The sequence below is a fragment of the Triturus cristatus genome, chromosome 8 (genome assembly GCF_964204655.1).
Source record: "Triturus cristatus chromosome 8, aTriCri1.1, whole genome shotgun sequence".
NCBI lineage: Eukaryota > Metazoa > Chordata > Amphibia > Caudata > Salamandridae > Triturus > Triturus cristatus.
This window is the reverse complement of record NC_140591.1, coordinates 1112895144-1112910626: the sequence shown is the minus strand read 5'-3', so window position 1 is coordinate 1112910626 and position 15483 is coordinate 1112895144. Positions and strand designations below refer to the sequence as shown.

General features: G+C 44.8%; 1 protein-coding gene across 4 annotated transcripts in view; it reads right to left on the bottom strand.

The window, feature by feature from the left end:
• The window catches only part of LOC146805453 (granulocyte-macrophage colony-stimulating factor receptor subunit alpha-like), a 331580-nt gene that overhangs the window by 225513 nt on the left and 90584 nt on the right, over positions 1 to 15483 (bottom strand). The gene's annotated exons all lie outside the window — the stretch shown is intronic.

Genomic DNA, 15483 nt, shown 5'->3' with positions numbered 1-15483 from the left:
TGAGGCCAACAATTAGACAAATGCATCTCACAGTGCTCACCTCAACATCAATGATCCACATTACATAACAAGTGTATTTGTAAAGCACCCGTTCACTCAGAAGGGTATCTTGGCGCTGAATAACAGATGTTTATTGTCATCCAACTCAATGGTACTCATTTTATTGACCTCAGAAGGATGAAAGGCTGAGTGGACCCGCCAAGATTTGAACCTGTGACCATGAGGTATAACACAGGCCCCTACAGTGGACCCAGTAGTCCACTAAGCCACCAGACCCAGCATTAACAACCACAAAACGTCAATATCATGGTCTTTTCAAGAATAACATCGCTCCAAGAAAAAAATGCAACCAATATTTATCACTACAAGAGATGGAACAATTTGGAAAGAGAATGGTGGGGAGAAACAGGCAAAATGAGGTAGGAACATATAGGAGGATGTGCAGGAAGTGGAGGGGGAGAAACACTCCTTGAAACATAATCCGTATCTTTCACATTCCAAGTAAAAAGAAAAGGTCTTGGTTGCATCCACGTGGTGCACATAAGCCATCCAGGAGAATCAGCGGGCAGTCATTTAACTGACAGGCCCTCCAATACCATTGCTTCATTGCCCAATATTTGTACTCTTGTCTGCAGAACTCAATGACTCCAAGAAAGTACACGCTGCATCCACAAACCTCTTTTCATTACTCAACACTCTGAGCTGTAGCGGGTATCAAAGGGAGGGCAATACTCCAGCTTCCAGCAACATTTTCCTCGCCACTGATAGATCCATGCCACAGGCGTGGGTGCCCATGCAAAGATGGATACCCATGCAAAGATGGGGGGAAGAGGAGAATCCACCAAACTTTTAGTTGAATTTTCTGTCTTAAGACACCTACTTCTTGAGACCTGGGCTTGTGCAGTGCGGGATGAGAGAGGTGGATGGAATCTCCACCACCTGTAATTGAACTCTAGTATGCCATCCATAGCTGAACTCCAGTGCCCAATATTGGCTGCTCTGTGGGCATTTTCCAAGAGGCCACCATATTCTAGGGCTCTCCATGTTTCACTGGATCTACCCTTAATGTCAGCCTAATCACTTTCCACCAAGTCCACATGGTCCAGTCAACCCTTCAACACCTGCACTTTAGAAGCTAACACGCTAACCCAGTTTCCACAGCTATGAGCCACTTCTCTATACCATCCAATTAGGTCTCCATTGTTCTTGTGATTTTCTCTACCCCAGCCAATTGACATAAAGCCGTCTCCAGAGAATTGCCATCATAAATCACTCTCCCTTTGCCAGATCACTCTAAGTTGCATCATCTCCATTGTCATCACAGGCTCCCTTATGTCTATGTGGAGTGGGCTGAAAAATCTCCTTTTCACTTTGTTTCTCTGCCACAATGTCTCTTATGTATATAATGCCACCCGCTCCATGCAAACTATTCTTACCAGGGACTGCCGCCCCCAGTCCCTACTACTCTTCAAAAAGTACTGTGCTGGACAGGGATCCTACCAGAACCTTGGCTCAGGCCAAATAGAGGCACGCCTCAGTGTGCTAAGGGTTTAATTTCCAGCAGGTTTTGGGCTATGACATCCTCCAAGCCCACTCTTGCAACAAGTGAGCTTGTTCAGCACACACTGGTGCAACCTCCAGATGCCACCTTGAAATCTCCATCAGAGGAAGGGCTGATCTCAGTCTTCCATTTATGATCGCCGCAGGTAAACCCGCAAAAGCGACGGGCAATTGCACATTCTGCTGACCCTTGGCCACTGATGGTCTGTTCCTGCTTTTAAGGAAACCCCAGAAATCACTACAATTGAACATATTTTGGAGCCAAAATCAAGGTGGCCATCTCGGATGCAGTCCAAGCACACCATTTGAAAAGTTAGTTTATAAAATTATTAGCTTACTAATACACTGCACCCGTATATATCAGGGACTATCCCAAATTTCAGGAGGTAAAACCTGCTGAATTTAAGAGGGGGAAAATATACTGTATTTAACGTAACATGCAGATTTTGAAGAGGGAAACTCCAAAATTTGTATGTTAGGCCCCAAAAACATAAATGATGTGAAAATGATCAAACACCCCCATGTCAGATTTTGATCTACTACAATATTTATTGCATCCAAATAAGACTACTCATAATCCAGCATCGTGTATTTTGTTTTCTGCTTTTAGGAGAATCCTGCAAATACTTTATTTTAGACCAAACAAGTCCATACTGGTCATCCCAACAAACATATTGGGGTTGCTAATACAATCATTTGTGAGTGCCCACACATACATATCTTGATGCGGTGCAGCGATGTGTGAAGAAGTTTCAAACACCCAAGCAGTATTTTGGTTTTCTCTTTGTTTTTGCTTACAAATCTTTTTCAGGTGCCATTGAAGTTAGTGCAGGGTTGGGGGCCCTGAAGACAGAGGAGTTGTTGAAGTATTTAATGAGGGGGCATGACCCGCTTACCTCTTTTAAGCCTTTAGATCACCAGTGATTTTTCTTTGTCTGTGAGAAAGGGCAACAAACGAGGTTTAAACCTCTGCTTGGTAGGATCCAGACTATGCACATGTACAGACTTTTTTGGCAGCAACAAGGAATGAACTAAGGGCCTCATTACGATGTCGGGCGGAAAGCCTCTGACGGACAGTCGGATTTTCCTAGAACGTCTCAGAACCCATCCTCCCGACTCAGTCGAAAACAATTCCGACCGACCAATTATGATGCTCGCAGTTGGAAGGAGAACCGTTCGGTCATTCTGAATCAGTTCTGACTGGCAATCGGAGAATCCTAGTCGGTCAGAGCCGATTCGTACATCTCTACGGACAGCGTTTCCGACCGACCGATTGCAATGTCGGATTCTGACAGCCTTTCTGACTCAGTCTGTCCGACACGAAAAGGCTGCTGGAAACTGACTATGGGGGCCCCCAGCAGGCCCCTCTTCATCCTGAGGCCTACAGTTGGGGGCCATGGGGGTACACAAGGGACCCCCTTTAAAACCATGCACTGTGTGGCAGGCACCATGGGGTCCCCGAGACAGGGTGCAAGGTTTTCCGCAGACACCCCTTTTCCCCATAGGAGCCTGTTTTGTCGATCGGAACACAGGCTCCCAAAGAAGTCAATGGGAGTCCTTCCGAACGGCGTTCGGAAGCCTCGCAATCAATCGTGTGGAACCGCTGATCGTGAGTGAGTTGGAACCGAATCTGACGAGGAATCGGGCGGAAAGTTTCCGCCCGACATTCCAATGAGGCCCTATGTGTGCAAGTTCCTTTTAAGACAATACAAATAATGCCTATGTATGAATTTGATAAAAGAGCATTACAGTGTGGAAACACGCTATTGTGGCAGTACATACATTATACTGACATATGAATTGAATTATAGGAAGTGTAGTGTGCAAACACACAGGCACGTGACAAAATTGCTATTTAAACACCTGGGACTTGGCAGTGTTGTTACTTCCCTGTGAACAAGGCATCCTGCCAAAATGCGTCAGGGTGAACAACGAGCTACTGTAGCCTGTGCTAGTTTTTAATAAAATGCTGTCATCTCTGGATCTGGGCTCTGGCACTTTTTCTCTATATATATGTATGTATATATATTATATACATGCATGGACAAAGTCTAAAATGGCCGATTGGTGAAGGAGCCCACAAAGGAAGCTCCGTGCGCTTGGGATTGAAAACTGACTGGATATCCCTGTTAGGGACAGCAGCCTCGGAACCGAGCACTGATTGGAAAAAAGGGGATTCGGCAACACACAGAAGCAACTTAGGTATGCCCCCCGCACCCTGGATCTCAAACAAAGGAGGCAACCTTGTTCCTCACCTCAGATCGTTGGTGGGCTGCGCTCGGACCATGGAGCCGGGTCACCCAGTCCTCTGCTGGTCAGGAGGAGAGAAGCAAATCCAGCGGACCTCGCGGGACACACCGCGTTATTGATCTGTGACAATGGAGGCATCCTCGACGGGAGTCCAATACCCTGGATTCCGTCTCCCTCTCACGGGACCGTCGCTCAAGGGCAGGAGAGGTCTGGGACACGGAGAAGTGCTCCCTCCCTGCCGGACTTTTTTCGACTACGCTGGGGCCCTTGATCACTGGGGCTTCTATTTGGGCTAGGTCCTGGAAGGCTAGAGGGGTTGAGCTTGTCCACGCGGTGATCACTCCGTGAGGGCACACACCGGTCACGAGTGCTTGGATCAGAGCTCTCACTGTGAGAAGCACTCTGCCATGCACAGGTGTTTGAGCAGATGTGGAGGGGGACTGAAACGATCGAGACCAGGAGACCCTCTGCTTGTTTTTGCTCTTGTTTTTGCCTTTGCCTAGAACTTGCCTGTTACTCTTCGGAAGCAAGCGGTGAGACCGGAGCTCTCGTTGTGGGGCGTCCTGGTAGCATGACTCCGCCCTAAGGGGTTGCTGAGCTGAAAGGGACTGGAATGAAGCAGCTGCTCATACAAGACCGTGAGCGCTTAGACTTATGTTCCACTTATGTTTTTGTTCCCCTTACATTTTTGTTTTGTAACTTGTTTTGAAATTTGTTTGTGACTTGAGTGGGTAAGCGGCAAGATTCCCTGGACATGGCGGTTTTCTTACACACCGGGCATGCCGTTTGCTCACTAACATAGGCTGACAATGCCCATAAGCTAGATACTCACACCTACATGATAGGGAACTCGCGTTGGGATTCCCTCTCTTGATATGCAGACAGTCAGCAGTTCCCCGATACTTAGCAAAATGGCTGCTACATCCTTTCCAATGTTTAATGGCCTGCTTGCAGCCTATTGTTAGGCAGGAAGAGACATAGATCTTCCCCGGATGCACACCACAGAGGAAGTGGAAAAGGTCAAAGCAATCACATCGCATATAGAAACTGAAACAGGACTACTTCATTAGTGACCCAGCTAATTGAAAGTGATATAGGACTACCTTTCTAGTTCTGACATCTTCTAGACACTCTCATCCGATGACTTTATCAACTTTTACACCCCATCCTAGTGCTACTCCTAACTCCCCCCTCCAACTCCCAGGCAAGACACGCCCGCTTATGACACAACCAGTAGTTACACCCATCCAAGACCCATCAGCCACCCTTGGAATGTACATACATCCCCCAATTCCAACTCTTCCCCTTGCAACACCATCAAGCCCACAGTTCCAACCACACCTCACATCCCTACGATCCATACATGTACCCCCCCACCAGTCCCGCTCCGGATAAGCAGCCAGACAGGACACAACACAACGACCCAGACTACGTCTTACCCTCATACTACCTACCTGACACAAACACACCAGCTTTACCCACAAGCCAATCATTAAGCATGTTACCACCCACTCCAGACCCTAGACTTGACAAGATTATACTCTCTTTACGACAAGTCAAAGAGGACCTCCAAGTTCTACGTGAATTGATTCTTCTCCTAATCCTTGACCCAAAGATCTGGTCATGAAACCAGGACAAACTTCCACACCAGCCACTCCAAACTCACCCAACAGCTGCACGCACACCTGCCGAAACAGTTGCCCCCAAGGTGGAGATCAGTTTCTTACCTCGATACCACTACCCGCCCAATCCGAAGGACAAATCCTCTATCGGATAAAGACCTATTCTCCCTACTACGATCCTATGATCCCCCGCATCCCACCCTTAACACAGTGCTCTCAGACAACTTGCACAAACATTCCCTTATACAAACTATTCCTTCGAAATAATCACATGTTTACAAAACATAATCCTAGAGGTATAGTTGAAAACAACCTTAGGCGAGTCCCCCTCACACAAGAACCCAACACAACCCTCATCAAGCCCCGTCTTGAATGCATTCTTCTAAATTGTAGATCTGCCTCAAGACAAGCAGCTGATTTAGTGGACCTCATACTTATGCATGAACCTGACCTACTAATTCTGACTGAAACCTGGTTAAATGAAACTTCCACGCCCATACTCGACATACTGGTACCCCCAAACCATGATCTCATCAGACTAGACAGAACTGATAAGCCATGGGGTTGTATCGCCTACATACACCGGAACAATCTCTCAGTGAACCGCTCACAATCTCTAGTATTCCTCTCCTGTGAATACCTATGCTTAGACATCACTAGTAATAACAAACCAGCTTGCTCTCTGCACACTCTCTATCATCCACCAGGTGATAACCTCACCTTCATCGAACACCTCATGGACATCGTTTCTACTAATACTGGACAACAAAACACCCAAATATTTCTCGGAGACCTTAATCTCCCCTGGAATGACCCTAATGATTCAGCGGTAAATAGCCTCAAAGCCTTCCTCTCAGACCTTGACCTCACCCAAATCTTTAACAGCTCCACACATGATAAAGGCTCAATCCTTGACTTAGTCATCTCTAAGGCCAAAGCCATTCAGCTCAATACGATCTGACCATCACATCATCACCGAAACAGTAAAACTTAACTCTGCTCAACCCACGAGAACTAAAATATGGGAGAGGGATCTGAAAAATATCAATGCTGACCTAATCACAACCTCCAGTTCCAACATCCTTCTTCCCCCCAGTAGGACTATCCGATGTTCACGATCTCACCAACCAGTTGCTTTAGGTCGCCCCCCTACAACTGAAGAGAACCTCCATAAAAGACTCCAAACTCTAGTACGATGGAAGGCTCACCGAGGACAGACGATCCCTAAGATTAATTGAACGAAGATGGAGATCTGCACCATTTGCCAACCACCTCAAGTTACTAAGAATGAACAGAAATTCCTACTACAAAAAGATCAGACGATCTAAAGCAGACTTTTTCAGTAAGCAATTAGACCAAGCCAAGAATCGTCCCAAAAAACTATTCAATCTAATCAAAAAACAATCTAAGGATGCACCTCACCCCCCCCCCCCCATGCTAACACAGGCTCACTACCCAATTGCGAAGCGTTTGCCTCATTCTTCACTCTGAAGACCGAAAACATAAAGAATGACCTACTCAATGATCTAGTAACGTACACTAACACACATGGTCACTTCCTCGTCCCTTCCAGGAGTCCCACCCCAACGCTCAAAAAAAGTTCGACCCCATAAAATAATGCCTCCTGGTCCTCCTTCAATACTTACAGTGAAGAAGCTATACTCAAAATGCCCATGGCTTTGAATCCCACCAATCACTTCACAGATCCTCTCCCCGCAAACTGCATAAAAGGCTTAATTCCACTGCTACTGCCTCTTTGGACCAAGATTATAAATACCTCTCTCCTTCAAGGAATCATCCCTGAAATCCTTAAATCTGGGCAGGTATCCCCCATCCTAAAGAAGCCAACGGCAGACCCCGCAGACTTGAATAATTACTGCCCAATATCCAACATCCCAACCCTGGCCAAACTCTTAGAAAAATGTGTACACATTCAGCTTGGCAAACATATAGACCATTTCAAACTTCTCAAGCAATACCAATCCGGCTTCCAGGCAGGGCACAGCACTGAATCAGCCATGACCCACATAACAGATGATGCACTACAAATCCTTGAGCAAAACGAAGCATGTTTGCTAATCTTGCTCGACCTTTCTTCGGCTTTTGACACCATCAACTTGCTTGACCTACTAAAACACAGAATGGGACTATCTGGATCTGTTCTAAATTGGTTCACCTTGTTCCTGCAGAACAATTTGCAATGATTCAAGATTAATCAGTCCCTGTCCAAACCCGTCCCAGTCACTTTAGGAGTCCCACAGGGTTCATCCTTCTCTCCTACACTTTTCAATTTATTCATGGAACCACTCATCAAAATTCTCAACTCCTCTAACGTACAGTATCATATGTACGCAGATGATACACAACTATACTTAAAGATCCACTCACTATAAGACATCAAATCTCTCAACTCAACGCTAGAAAAAACTCAGACCTGGCTGGCTAAAAAACCATCTAAAACTACATACCCTCAAAACCGAATTCCTCCTGATCCCTCCACCCTTCCAAAGAACCACAATTCAAGAATGACTGAAACATCTAACAGCACTCAACTGTCAACCTCTTATTATCGATTCAGCGAAATCGCTAGGAAAAACTCTGGACAGAACTCTAAATATGTAGAAACACATCAGCGCTGCAACAAAAGGAGCAAACTTTCAGATGAACACCTTGAGAAAACTAAAACCCTGCATTTGTCACCCCGAGTGGGATGGGTATGCCCAGACGTGGGTCCCTTGCTCTCCATGCCACTGGAATCAAGCTATCCTGGCTGAAGAGGGGTGAAACCCCGAAACCGGTCCTAGGATGCTTGTTTCCAGTCCAGGGAGGACCTGGCTTGGCAGTTCGGGCTGGACTGTTCCCATGAGGCACAGGGTCAAGACTGATTTGCATATGGCTGGGTTCAAACTGGAACGGCATGGTGAGCAAAAAAACGATGGATTTAGGCCCAGATCTCTGTACTGGGGTGAATGTATGACATTGTTCTGCATTCTGTCCATCAACTGTTGTTTTTGCGTACATTTTGCAGTGACCATTAGGTCGACCAGAGATCGGCAGGTGGGAGTTGGAGACTTTTGTTTGGTAAGGTCGCTAAAGCGGCACTCTTGATTTGCTTGGTTTGTTTTTTTTGTTTGGAATTCATTCTTTGCAAAGACTGAAGGCAGGTAATGTGGAGATTTTTCTCCTTTTGGAATATTTGTTTGGAGTAGTAATATTTTACATATACTTGTAGAACCATGCCTGTTCTCAGCACACTTCGTAAGGGGTGTTGCTGCTCTTGTGGTACCAAGAAAAATTTAGAGCAAAGTCAGCCAGCTCCTCCAGAAGGGACGCCCAATAGAGAGGTGTATAATAAATATGGTATTTCTCCCATAATGTATGGTTCATTGTGGAACAAATACACAAAAAAAGAATCTGATTTACAATGGCCAGGGAATGGGTCATTCGATTCTAAAAAGGTTCAATATGTAGAGCGGTGTTTATTTAACAGAAAAAGTAGACAGGATATGTTTGATTGTGTACATATGTGGGATAAAGAAGTGCAGGAGAGAGTAAAGAGAGCGGAAGCTATAGCAGAGAAAGAGCAGCGAAAACCGATATATCAAAAAGCGGTGGAATTAAAAGACAAAGAAATTAAGGAAAGAATTGAAAAGGAAGATAGAGAACATTGATTAGAGGTAAATAGCCAGTACCCTATCAGACGCCCTATTAATCCGATACTTAATAAGCCTCATGATGATTCTATTTTATCAGATCGACACCCACCCCGGCATACATTTCCCACTCCAAGTGCCCCTGAGGATGAGGCTTCTGACAAGGAGCTTTCTTCTTCAGAAGATAAAGATAAAGACAAGCAAAGTGGGCGACAGACCCGCTCTACTCTGACTAAGGTAGAAAAAGATACATTAAAAACCGCTGCTAGAGAGGAAGCTCGTCGGAGTACCACTGCATCGATCCTCGTAGCTATGGTTCAACAGTGGAAAGATATAGAGCAATTTTATTTTGTAGAAAAATTCACTTGGGAGGTAATATATGGTTGGCGTCATATTTCTAATGAAACAGAGCCAGATTATATAAGTACTGATTATAAACAGTTCGTAGATGGGACTTTCCTTTTTTCGAATCTACCTGACATGATTAGACGAATAGTTAAATTACGAGATGAAACACTGCGTTTACAGAAGGAGCAAGAATTAGCTAGAAAAAATAAAGTTGTAGAAACAGTTCAATCTCAGACAAAGAAAGTAGATGCTTTGGTGGATGTCAACAAACCCAGTAGTAGTGAAGTTGTTATGAAACCAATGCGTGAAGCTGCACCCCTGTATGTTCCTCCGAAGCGTGCGGTAACAAATGATGATAAAACTTCTGATGATGCAAAGGGATATTTCATATATAATTGGGTTTATACTCCTTGGAGTAGAGCAGATGTTATGGCTCTTAAGGCTGCTTTGCCTGACCCCCGGAAATATCCTGCCACCTTTTATGAGGAGGTGGAAGGAGCCATCAGCTCCTGCACTATGAACTTGCCAGATATTCATATGTTCTTCTGGCTTATTTTGCCCCCTGATATGTGGATAACAATACGTAAAATAGATGATAATGTGGCATATGGTGATACATTGGAACATTTAGAAGAAATAGATTTTATTTATTTATAAAGTTTTATATAGCGCGAACATGACCCACGAGGGTATCAGAGCGCTTTACAATACACCGTAGTTGAGCAATTCGAAGGTTGAGAAAGTATACATATACATTCGGTGTTCGCCATTCAATACAAAAGAGGTATGTAGGAATATATGGTTAGCGTGGGGGACTAGTAACCATCAAGGCATGAGGTGGTTGTCAGTGAGCTAACTTTGAGTATTCTGTAGAATAGCGTTGAGGGAGATGAAGTCTTCTGGTTGGGATATTGTCATTTACAGTTGGGTGTCGTCCGCATACAGGTGATATAGAATGTTTGCAGAGTTCAATGCATTTGCCAGGGGTTCCATGAGTAGATTGAAAAGAATGGGAGAGAGCTGAGCCCTGTGGAACCCCTATAGTGACCATGGAGGGTTGAGAGAGTGAGTGCTTTGTCTTAGTTCTTTGTGTTCTGTTATTTAGGAAGGAGGTGAACCATTGTAGCACTGGGCCAGTTAGGCTCATCCTTCGTTCCAGTAGGGTCAGTAGGTTCTCATGCTTAACCGTATCAAATGCGGGGGATAAGTCAAGAAGTATCAATAGGCATGATTTGTTGTGGTCTAGCATATTTAGTATGTCATCCATTATGTGGGTGAGTGCAGATTCTGTGCAGTGTCCTTGACGGAAGCCGGATTGGTGTTTGTCTAGGAGGTTGTAATTCTCGATGTGGGTGCATAGTTGTATTTGTACACATTTTCCAGCAATCTTGCCAAAGTGGGGATGTTGGATATAGGGCGGTAGTTGTTGAGATCTGAGTGGAGGGAGTCAGATTTCTTTAGCATAGGTGTGACCTGCCCTGTTTTAAGACAGTCCGGTATGGATCCTTGTCTCAGAGAGGCGTTTACAATCTTTGACCATAGGGGTAGAATAGAGGTTTTTGTCATTTTGAATATAGAAGGAGGTAACGGGTCTGGGCAGTGATTGGAGAGGTTAATCGCTCGAAGAGTGTTATAGATTTCTTGATCAGGGATGGGGGAGACGGTGTGCCAAGAGGCATTGTTTTTTGGAATATCCATCGGCGTCCCAAAATGGACCTTGATCTGAGAGTACAATTTTGTATCCAGAGTAATAGTTTGTGGGAGGGCCTTCTTAGATTGGATGTCGAGTTTAATGGATTATGTTTTTTTCTAGGAAGAAAATGGCAAGCTCATCGCAGTTAGGAGTAGCCGAATCGCTTGGTTCTATGGATTTAGGGGTGTTGCGTGCTTGTTGTTTGATGATTTCGAATAGTTTTTTTGGGCGGTTTAAGGCTTGGTTCAGCTGGGTTTTGAAAAAGTCTGCCTTAGCCTTTAGGATCTTCCTGTTGTAAGAATTCCTCAGCACTCTAAGTTGATATAGGTGATCAGAGGAGGGTGCTGATGCAGAAAGGGAGCCTGCGCAGAATCCTCAGAAGGAGATATTAGACCTTCCTAAAGCTATTGTGACTAAGTTGAAGACTCTCATACCCCCTAATAAAATAGATTGGTCTACGTTAGCGTCCTGTAAACAAAAAAAGGATGAGTTTGTTTCTGATTTCTTTTCAAGATTTGAAGAGACATGTCTTGATCTTAGTGGCCAGTCATTGACCGATGATACGGGTAAGCATTTGTTTGTCAACAAATTTGTTGCTAATATGTTACCGGAGATAGCTAGTCGCTTAAAGGCTAGTGAGAGTTCTTGGACCACGTCTTCCCCAGTTTCCCTTTCGACCATGGCCCAATATTACGAGCGACAGGAACAGGAAGCAAAAGGCAGGGAAGGTAAGAAGTTAAAGAATTAAAGACAAAAGTTATGTTGTCCCAAGTATATGGTCCACCACTTAGGGGAGGTGGAAGAGGTGGACGTGTACTGTATACACCTGGAGTGCCCCCTCTTCCTCGAGCAAATTTGTTCCCTGATCAGTGTGCTTATTGCAAAGAGACTGGGCATTGGCGTTCTGAGTGCCCCCTTTTGCGAGGTCAGCAGTACCAGTGGGGAAGGGGTAGTATGAGAGGATGCCTAGGGAATTCAGGAAACAGGGGAGGTACAGGAGCTTGTCCCAAGTTTGAGGCAGTTGAACAAGGACCAAATTACTCTAATACTTTTGATAGCTGAAATCAATACCAAATGTCTGATTATTCTGCTGACGCACTTGCAGATTCCGATTACGCTTAGGGATGCATAGGATGGGGTAAGGGACCGGTTGAGGTGCCAGTAGATCAAATGGGTCCTTATGTTGACGCAAATGTCTTGGGAACTACTGATAGGTTTCTGGTTGACACAGGGGCTACCCGTAGTGCTCTGTCCAAAAAATTGGTTCCTAGGGCTCCCCTGTCCGGCACAATGATAACATCGATAGGATTCGATGGAACACCTATACCTAGCCCACTTTCTCAGCCGCTTGAATTCGGAATTGACAAATTCACTGCAGCATGTCCATTTTTGCTTTCCCCTAACACACCGGACAACATTGTGGGTTTCGATATGCTTAAATATTTTCATGCTACAATACGTTGCTCTCTGGAAGGGGTGCGTGTGATTTTGAATGGCAATTATCCAATGGTTGAGAGATCTTGTCTTATCAATAAAGATGTCGCACTGGCGTCCATACCTAGTACCTTGTGGGCTAGATCAGATACTGATGTGGGTCAAATGGTTATTCCACCAGTGCATATCCAAGTAAGGGAAGGTGTCTCATTGCCTCGTCTGCCCCAATACAAAATATCCCGAGAAGGTGAAGAAGCATTAGCACACATTGTCCAGGATTTGATTAAAGTGGGGGTAGTGTAAGAAGTCCCCTACGATACTTGCAATAGCCCTATCCTTCCTATTTTAAAAAAAGACACTGATACTAAAATTTACTCATTCATTATTGATTTGCGAGAGGTTAATAAAATTGTAGTGCACCAAAATCCGGTAGTTTCTGATATCATGGCCCTTCTCATTATGGTCCCTCCCACTGCCACTACATTTTCGGTGATCGACTTAAAGAACGCATTTTTCTCAATACCCATTCACCCAGACAGCCGTTATCTTTTCGGATTTACGTTGAAAAATATATCATTCCGGTTCTGTAGAGCTCCACAGGGCTATACAGAGAGTCCTAGCATTTACAGTCAAGCATTAAAAAGACAACTCGATTCCTTTCCTGCACCAAAAGGGGTGGTCCTTATCCAATATGTTGATCACATCTTGTTAGCTGCAGATACCCCTGAGCAGTGTGAAGAAGGAACACTGTTATTGTTATCATTTCTTGCATCACATAATCACAAAGTCTCTAGAAAGAAATTGCAATTTTGTAGAAAGCAGGTTACCTATTTAGGTCACCTCCTGTCTAAGGAGGGACGTGCACTCACACCAGATCGCATTCAGACCATTTTAGATACTCCTGTGCCCCGTACTCAGAAGGATGTCCGTGTACTGATTGGCCTTACTTCTTTTTATAGGCAGTGGATCCCCAGTTTTTCGCAAATTATTAAACCTTTGTTGGCCCTTTTGACTAAAGACACTCCGATGCCCCTCCCATGGACTACTGAATGTCAGAATGCCTTCCAACAGTTACGCCAAGCTCTTTGCTCTGCACCTGTATTTGGAACTCCAGACTACACTAAGACTTTCATACTCTATGTACACAAGAGGGAAGGTTGTGCCCTCTCGGTTTTAACACAGATGTACAGTGATAAACAACGTCCTTGTGCATATTTCTCAGCTTTCCTTGACCCAGTCGCTTGCGCTTTGCCTGGATGTTTCCGAGCAGTGGCAGCAACGGCTGTTTCTATACGTCAGAGTGAAGGAATAGTTTTGTCACACAAACTGCTTGTGTTAGTACCCCATTCAGTTGATGCTTTGCTAAATCAAACGAAAACACAGCATTTGACTAGTGCTCGCTTGACAGGATATCAATTGACACTTTTGGCCCCTCATATCACATTGAAAAGATATTTGACATTAAACCCTGCTACACTACTACCATTTCCAGCTACTCAGCCTCAGTCACAAGAATTACAAGATTGTATATTCCTCACTGAAGAGCAAACAAAGGGACGTGTTGACCTACAAGATATACCTCTCTCTAGTGTTGATGGGGAGTTATGGGTTGATGAAATTACCCGATGGCACTACATCTGCTGCCTATGCTATTACGACACTTCAGACAGTAGTTGAGACAGCTCGCATCCCACAGAAGTCGGCCCAAGCAGCCAAGCTGATTGCATTGACGAGAGCATGTGAGCTTAGTACAGACTTACTTGTCAATATTTTTACCAACAGCCAGTACGCATTCGGGGTGGCACACAACTTTGGTCGCTTGTGGAAAGAAAGGGGCTTCCTCACCTCACATGGGACACATAGTGTATGGAGAATTAGTACATAATCTTCTTACTGTCCTAACCTATCCTAATAAAGTGGCAATTGTTAAGTGTAGTGCAAACAAGAAAGTGACTGATAAAATAGGAGCAGGTAACGCCCTTGCGGATCACACAGCCCGTGAGACCGCAATGCAGGGAAGTACCACATCTACATATGTGGTGAAGTCACAAGCTGAACGTTTGCATGATGCGAGGCCGGAAGTGTTGAACATGCAACAATCTGCCTCTGCTAATGAACTAGATCAATGGTCTAAGGAGGGAACACTGGATGATGAGGGCTGTTGGAGGAATAAAGATATGACCAAATGGAAGTTACCCACAGTAAACTTATACCCCTTGATTCACATGGCACATGGGCCGGCACATGTTGGTGCATCCTCAATGGCAAAACAACTTATGTAAGTTTGGGATCATCCTGCTATTGCCGGCACTGCTAAAAAGATAATCCTGGAAAGGGAACGCGAACTCCAACAGGAGGGTTTGCAACAACAACTGCACCTTTTGAGGTCCTGCAAATGGATTACATTCAGTTTGAGCGCTGTAATAATCTAAAATATGTCCTAGTAGTAGTTTGTGCCTTCAGTAAATGGGCGGAGGCGTATGCTACGAAGGATAATACAGCTCTCATGACAACGAAAGTTCTCCTAAAGGAGTTCTTTCCTCGATTCGGGGTTTGTCGGGTCCTATGGAGTGACAACGGACCTCATTTCATTGGGCAAGTTGTAGAATATGTCATGAAAGGTTTGGGGATTAAGCAGAAATTTCATGCCACTTTTCACCTACAGTCAGCAGGCCTGCTGGAGCGTTATAACTCCACTCTGAAATTGAAATTGGCTAAAATACAGGCTTCCACGTCTTTGAATTGGCCTGATGCACTGCCCCTAGCCTTGCTTTCTATTAAATCGATACCACATACACGATCTGGCCTTATGCCACATGAGATCGTCTTTGGGAGGCCCATGAATCTTTGGGGGGTCCCTAAGCCTCGCCCTGTACATGATGTTCCCCACGTATTGATGAGTGACTATTTGTCCCAGTTAATT